Below are 8,791 nucleotides of genomic sequence, written 5' to 3'. Positions count from 1 at the left end.
AATAATGTCTTACATCATCTTAAAGGCAAATACCATCTGTAACTGTATTAAGCCGGACACCCACCGCACGCGTATCGACCGCGAGCGTAACTGAAGCGTAGTTGAAGTACTGTTATTACAACGGCAGCGGGCGACGTCGTCTCCACCAGATGCAACGCGTCGCGAACCGGCTGCAAAGCTTGCGCGACACAAGCGAACTGAAGCGTAGTTTTTCGCTTCTGTTCTATTTTTTCGGCTTGTCGCGCGTCACGATGGCCTGTTTATACACAGAAATATGCTCTAAAATGCTAGGTATACATGCTCTGATTTATATTTCATCCTTATATTACTGGGGGTGTGTCCCTAGTTCCCTCTTGCAGTAGTGGAGAACAAGATAAAACCAGATAAACACCAGATATTTTATAAGCAGCTGAAAAATACAAGCCTTTTCGTTTTACTATTGTCCTGGCAGGAAAAAAAAAAATAAAACGGGAAAAGGCAAACTTAGTTTCGCTATCTTATTTTGCGGAGTGGGTGGGGTAAATTTGAAAATACACCACAGTAACGGTGAAGCCACATTATACGCAGCCCCGCCGCGAGGGGAGGCGGCCAGACCCCGCAAGGCATGTTGGGATTGCCGGCGGCGCGGCGAGAGGCGGCGAGCCGCGGGGGAGATGGCAAAAATTCAACTTTGACCCCCCCGCCGCGTCGCGGTAACCAATCAGATTTGATCTAATGATCCGTCAAGTAAATTGTCCCTATTTTTTTCTAATTTTAGTTCCACATGCTATTGTTCCACAATGGAGGACTTAACTCGTAATTTCCGTATCGGGCTTTCCAACTTAATAAAATCTCATACAGAGACATTGATAAGAGGAAGTAGCGTGGAGGAAAGTCTCTGAAATTGTCGGTGGCTCTGCAATGTAGTTATCGCCATTAGCTACTATCACTGTCCAGTCTGAATAAAATTCATTTTTGCAGTAACCTAGCTCTGAAAAATGTTAATAAGCTGCCTAGCTAGGCTGTCTAATGTCTAGCCATAGTGAGTAACAACAAACAGTAACAAACAAAAAAAATCTTCATAATGTATGAGTTGCTAGTTGTTCGTTTCTACCAGCCACCTAGGTAGCTAACCAGATATAACTTTGAAGGCATTATCTGGCTAATTAGCCAGACAATGTTTTTGTTCTTGGTTGTTACTCACTGGCTAGACATTAAACAGCCTAGCTAGGCAGCTGACTAACATCTTTCAGATCTAGGTTACTGTAAAAATGATTTTTATTCAGACAGGACAATGAATATGAAACACGATATTAAACCCGGTCAACATTTAACGAACACAACTGTCAAAAATAGGTGACACGCCCACAAATATAGTATAGTGTGGCTTCACCGTTACACCCATTTTGTGTAGTCTACGTGATATGCTGACTTAAAACATTGAATCTTCTTGTATGTAGGCTAAAGGATACAATTTAATGTCAGATTTAATTGCATTGAATTGGCTTATTTCAGTCTGTCCTCAGGTAGACATATACAAATTTCACAACCATAATTTCCTTTATTTAAATAATTTCTTCGTTGTATATCAAGTATATCTTCAAAATATTAAGTGAATTGAACTGAACAGAATATGATGAAATTTGGTGTCCTACAAAGTGTGTTGTTTATTAGAATTCGAATATCATTCGCTCTTAATCTATTATCAAATATAGCGTTAATATGACCAAATCATTTTTTTTTTAAGTCATGGTGTGGTCAGGCGCAAAGAGTTGCAGCAGCGTTCCGGAATTTGTACAAACTAAGGGTCTAGGCTGGCCAGTTGGAAGAACGTTTGAAGCTCAGCCTCGGTGGATAAGTGAGGTGTTGTAACTAGTTGATAGATATTAGAAGATTATATTAGACATTAGAAGAAGATTGCAGGATTCATCCCCCAATGTCATATTTATTTTGATCACGTTATTGATATCACTATTACTGTTATTAATTATAATAGTGTGTCACAGATAGTGGTGTTTCAGTGCAACTATTACCCACTGAAAGTGTTTATGAGTGAAATTCAAGCGTTTTCATTGGTGATGGTGAAACCATTTAGTGTTTTGACTGAGTTGCAAAATGGCAGGAGACATTTTTAAAGCAGAGCAGACTGAGGCACATAGCTTTTTATCTATATTTGGTGTGTTCACATCTACACCCCCAACTGAACTTGTTTTATTTATGTTGCTAATTTTTGTAGTGAGAGCATCCACATGCTACAGGGTAGCAGAAGCTGGGGTTTGCAAGTGAAGTAACTGCTGAAATCCGAGCCCGGCTCATCAAAACATACTTTTTAAAAATGTGAGAATAAACACCCCAACAAAAATGTATTAAATCTCTGGAGCCTGTTCTTACTTCATGAGTGTTGCGAGATATAATAATTATAATTTAACTTTCTAAAACTTTCCACGGTTCTTCAGCAACACCACTCAAGACATACAATTTCATTACAGATAAATGCAGTTCCTAAATGGATGATTATACATATCATCAGCAAGGCCACTTGCTATTCTAATTAAGAATCAGAATGCAGAATTGAGTAATGTCACTTGCTTTGGTATAGCATACAAATCAACCATTTAATTTTAAAAAATGAATAGTGTCATAAACCTACATTGACTCACCAATAAGAGCTGTTGCTGCCTCAGACGGAACACCAAATATTAACATAGGAACAAAATAGAGGAAAGAGCATGTGCATTGAATTCATCTCATTAAATGCAGTCACTTAATGGAGACCATCTATTACAAGGAATTAGGCTGTACTGTCCTAAATTAAGAACCACTTATGGTTTTAAGTGGCAGTGTGAATGTCAAGTAGCGATCTTAATTGTTATTTTCACATCACAAAGGTGGAGATTGTTTTATTGTTTTTACCCTATTATTTTTTTAAAATCCCAGTAATTATGTTATGTGCCATATTATCTGGAAACATGGAGATATTTTCCACTGTGCTAATAACAAAAGCTGTTTTTTAAAACCATTTACTACCGGATGCATAAAACAAATCATCACAAAAAGCAGCAGGATGCCACTAAAAATGACACACACACACAGTGTCCACGTTATTATGACCCCCTTTTCACTTCAGTTTACTTTAGTTTAATGACCACACAACCACAACTGATGGAATTTGCATTCGGTACAGCATAGAAATCAACTCAGTTTCTAATGATAGCCCAACACAACCAAATGAGGACGCCTGGCACACATCAGACAGAACAAATTACACACAATAATTTAGAAATGATTTTCTTTGCCCTGTTGACAGTTTGTTTGAGGTGCAATGACTCTATTGAGGGGAAGGGGAAGCCAATGATTTCAGTGACAATGGGCCTCATTCACAAAGCTTTTCTTAAATTAATCTTATATTTGTTCTTAAAATGTTCCTACAAAAAGCCAATTTGGGATTTATGACACATGTGCAGACCTTTGTTTTTGTGTGTATCCCAGGTGTATGAGATGATGAATACTGACTGTTTGTAAATTTTATGCTTAATCCTGTTCATGTGATTAGCATAATGAAATGTTCTTGGAAACGTTCTTACACACAATTTACGATCACATGTGATCGTACACATTTTGTGAATGAGGCCCTATAATCTGGCAATACACTGAAGCCTTTTTAGAGTTTTTCTTTGTATGTACTGCTGTACCAAACTGTTATAGGTGATGGGAGAATGCTCTCAATGATGGCTGTACAAAAGCAGAGAAGGTGTTATTTTACATTTTCAATTGTAACAATTTTGTTCCAGAACGCACACCACACATTTTTAGCCAATTAAATCAGGGAATGATTAGGTGGCCAGTTTGAGAGAGCCAGGTTGGGAATTTAGCCAGGACACCAGGGAACCCATTACTCTTTGCAACAAGTGTCATGGGGTCTTTAATGACCACAGTGAGTCAGGACCTTGGTTTAACGTCTCATCTGAAGTACAGCATCTCCTACAGCACAGTGTCCCCATCAGTGAACTGGGGCATTGGGGTTTATTCAACCATAGGGAAGATTGCCCCCTGCTCCGCAATTTAGTTTTGCCAGGCTGTACCCCATCCAAGTATTACCAAGCCCACATTTGCTTAGCTTCAGCCATTCAGCAAGATTGCATGGTGGTATGGCTGCTGGCAGTAGCACAGTGGTGTAGTACAGCAGGGCTGATTCCATCATGGCCTGCTGCTTCCCTTTTATTCAGTCTTTTGAATGTGGTCCTCACCTCCTCCTTTTACCTCCATAACAACCTGAAGTCTTCATGGCATGGATTCATATGGTGCCATAAACATTTCTTATGGATTTTGGTCCATGCTGACCTGTCTGCTTTGCACAGTTGTGGCAGATTTTTCAGCCACAGTCATGCTGCAAACCTCACCTTCCACCTCATCCCAAAGGTGTGCTATTTGGATTGAGATCTGGGAACTGTGCAGACAATTAGAGTAAACCGAAGTCACTGTCATGTCACTGGAACCGGCCTGAGATGATGTGTGCTTGATGACATAGCACATTTTCCTGCTGGAAGTACACCACCAGCCTGCACTGTTGACACAAGGCAGGGTGTATCCATGGATTCATATTGTGTATGCCAAATTTTGACCCTACCAACCACATGTTGCTGCAGAAATCAAGATTTATCACACTATCTAGCTCTGCACCCATTTTATAACTGCTTTGTCCAGATCAGGGTTGTGGTGGCAAAAGGGCAAGCAGAGCAGCCCGGATATCCCTCTCCTCAGTGACTTCCAACTCATCCAGGTGGATCCCAAGGCAAACCCAGGTCAGTCTGTGGATATAATCCCTCCAGTATGTCCTAGGTCTGCCCCTGGGTCTCCTCCCCTCCTCGCCCAGAACACCTCCAGAGGGAGGTGCCCAAGAGGCATCCTTCACAGATGCCCAAACCACCTCAAATGACTCCTTTTAATGCGGAGGAACAGAAGCTCCACTTTGAGGTCCTCTCGAACAGCTGAGCTCCTCACCCTATTAAGGAGAGTAAGCTCTGCCACCCTATGGAGAAACCCTGTTTTAGCCACTTGTATTTGCAATCTCACTCTTTTGGTCACTGCTTATAGCTCGTAACCATAGGTGAGAGTAGGGACGAAGACTGACTGGTAAATTGTGAGCTTTACCTTTCAGCTGAGCTTCTTCTTTACCACCATTGTTCAATACAATTACTATGGCCTCTGCACCTGTACGGCAGTTGATATCCACATACATTACATTACATTACATTACATACCTTTTTCTCTTACTCGTGCATAAGATCCCAAGATACTTTAATTCCTCCATCTGGGGAAGTTGCTCCCCCCTTACTTGAAGGAAACAAACCATATTTTTGGGAGAGGTCCATGGACACAGACTTTGAGGTGCTGATCCTCATCCGTGTCACACTCAGCAGCAAACCGCTCTAGTACACATTGAAGGTCACAGTACGATGAGGCTAAGAGAACAATGTCATCCACAAACAGCAGAGATGTCACTCCCATGTCCCCAGATTGGACATACTCCATACCTTGGCTGTGACTTGATATCCTGTCCATGAACACCAAGAACAGGAGGGGAGAGAAAGCGCACCCTCTATGAATGAGCTTGACTTAATGCTGAGAATGCAAACACAGCTCTCACTCTGAGTTTGCAGGGACCGAATGGCACACAACAGCAACCCTGGCACCCTATACTTTCGCAGCACTTCCCACAGGATTCCCCGAGGCACACGGTTATATACCTTCACCAAATCTGCAAAACACATGTACACTGGATAGGCAAACTCCTATGCCCCCTCAAATAGCTACCAGAAGGAAAAAGCTGGTCAGCTATTTTGCAGCCTGGACAAAACCCACATTGTTCCTCCTGAATCTGGGGTTCGATTATTAGTCAAAGCCTCCTTTCCAGCACCTTGGCATAGACTTTCCCAGGGAGACTGAGAAGTGTGATTCCCCGATAATTGGAGTACACCCTCCAGTCCTCCATCTTAAAATGGGGACCACCACCCTGGTATGCTACTCCAAAGGCACTGTTCCCGAATTCCATGCAACATTGAGGATTTCTGTCAGCCACGACATGCTAACATTACATTACATTACATTACATTACAGGCATTTGGCAGACGCTCTTATCCAGAGCGACGTACAACAAAGTGTATAACCATAACCAGGAACAAGTATGACGAAACCCCTAGAGAGAAGTACCGGTCCAAGTACAGGGAACAACCGCATAATTCAACTTGGACCCTGATGGTTAAACTGATTAACACTAACAACAAGAACGGCAACAACGCAATCTATGGAAAAATAAAAATAAATAAATAAAAGTACAAGTAGTCGTTAAGACAGGCGCATCAACTAACTAACCTATGAAACAGCTGCCTAGTTACAACCCTAAGTTTAGTCATTTACAGGGGGGAAGGGAGGGATGGAGAGAGGTGCAGCCTGAAGAGGTGGGTCTTCAGTCGTCGTTTGAAATTGTTCACAGTCTCAGCTGTTCTGACCTCCACAGGGAGGTCATTCCACCATCGTGGGACCAGAACAGACAGGAGACGTGTTCTGGAAGTGCAGGTGTGAAGAGGGGGAGGTGCTAGGCGTCCTGAGGTAGCAGAACGGAGGGATCTGGCTGGCATGTAGGGTTTGAATATCTTGTGAAGGTATGCTGGGGCTGATCCCTTGACTGCCTGGTATGCTAGGACCAATGTTTTGAATTTGATGCGAGCTATAACAGGCAGCCAGTGGAGGGTAGTGAGCAGGGGAGTTACGTGGGAGTGTCTGGGGAGGTTGAAGACCAGACGAGCCGCAGCATTCTGAATGAGCTGCAGGGGTCTAACAACATCCTACGCCTTCAACATTTCTGGATAAAGCTCATCCACCCCTGGTGCTTTGCCACAGAGATCTGATTCCCCAGATCACTCCAGCTCAGCCTCTAAGAAGGAGGGCAGGTCTGTTGGATTCAGGACTTACTCAAAGTGTTCCTTCTTCCTTCGACAATATCCCCAGTTGAGATCAGAGTTTCACCATTCATGCTAGAAACAGCCTGAACGGTGTCCCACTTTTCCCTCCAATGCAGAATAATTTTCCAGGACCGCTTTGGGCTTGACCGAAAGTCCTCCTCCAAGACCTCTCCAAACTCCTCCTATGCCCCAGCTTTTGCTTCTGCCGCAGCTGCAGCCTTTTTCATCTGCCGGTACCTGTCCACTGAATCAGAGGTCTCCTCTGCCAACCAGGCCCGGAATGCCTCTTTCTTCAGCTTGACAGCCTCCTTCACTGCTGGAGTCTATCAACGAGTCCTTGGGTTGCCACCAGGACATATGCCGACCAGCTTTTGGCTGCAACCTCTAGCAGCTACTTCTACAATAGAGGTTTTGAGCAGCCTCCTCTAAGATACGGGAAATGCTCTCTTGGAGGTGAGCCTTCTGCCAGGCATTCCCAGCAGACCCTCACTACACATTTGGGTGTACCTGGTCTGTCTGGCAGCTTCCCCCACCATCTGATCCAACTCACCACCAGATGGTGATCAATTGACAGCTCTACTCCTCTCTTCACCCAAGTGTCCAAAACAATTAGTCGCAGGTCTGATGAAACAACTACAAAGTTAATCATCGGCATTTGGCCCAAAGTGTCCTGGTACTATGTACACTTATGATAATCCTTGTGTTTAAACATGGTGTTCATTATGGACAAACCACAACTAGCACAGAAGTCCAGTAACATAATACCACTCGGGTTCAGATCAGAGTAAATTATGCTTATCTTCAAATTGACAAATGTGGAACCCGGGGTAGTCAGCCCATCTGCTTCAAAGTTTGATGTGTTGTGCATTCAGAGATTCTGCATAACACTGCTGTAAATAGCAGTTATTTAAGCATTTGTGGCCTTTCTGTTAGCTTGAAAGAGTCTGTTGATTCTCCTCTGATGTCTCAAATTAGCAATGTGTTTTTGATCACAGAACTGCTGCTCATTGGATGTTTTTTGTTTATCATTTGCTTACCATTCTATGTCTAGAGACTGTAATGTGTGAAAATCCGATGAGGGCAGCTGCTTCTGAGAGGTGGGTAGCTACCCAACATTTCAGTTTTTTTAAATTTGCCATTAGATCTATCTTTTTCTAGGCAAATGCTCAAAAACATGGGTGTGGGCACAACTATTTGAGCCCATTAATGTATCGAAGTTAATTTAGCTAGATATGCTAGCTAGTAGCTGCCTAAAACAATTGCACAGGTGACAGGACCAATATCCTCATACCCAAAACATTAACTTACTAAGTAACTTAAGTATTCACAAAAAAGAAACCCTGCAACTGTCCACAAAAAATGTACACTTGTATTTTTATAGCACTTGTTTTTATCTACAAAAGTTTTGGCTACCCGCATAGTTCTACCAATCTTTGGTTTTACTTGCCATGCTGCAGTGGCAGCCCCGCAGACATCGTCGAGGGAAAAGGAAGATCGTTGTCAAGACGGCATTCACATAGGCGAGTTTGACTAACGAGCATAAATTGTCGGATTCCCACAAAAAAACTTGCTGCATTTGTCGACGTTGGAATGGAGTCATACTGACCAACACACAAACTCATGAAAATAAATGAGACAAACAAAATTAACTTTAATGTTGAACACAGAAAAACTGATGACATGTAAAGAAATATAGCTATTTTGGCTACATTATGAAGGCTGGCTGCCATGACAATGATTATTCATTGTGGGAGTAGTAAGGTTGTCTTCTAGTAATTTCATGTCTTAGCATCCACAAATTATATACATACATACATACATTATATATATATATATATAAACTACCAAAT

Source organism: Anguilla rostrata, chromosome 3, assembly GCF_018555375.3.
Source record: "Anguilla rostrata isolate EN2019 chromosome 3, ASM1855537v3, whole genome shotgun sequence".
Classification (NCBI taxonomy): Eukaryota; Metazoa; Chordata; class Actinopteri; order Anguilliformes; family Anguillidae; genus Anguilla; species Anguilla rostrata.
This window is presented reverse-complemented; position numbering follows the sequence as displayed.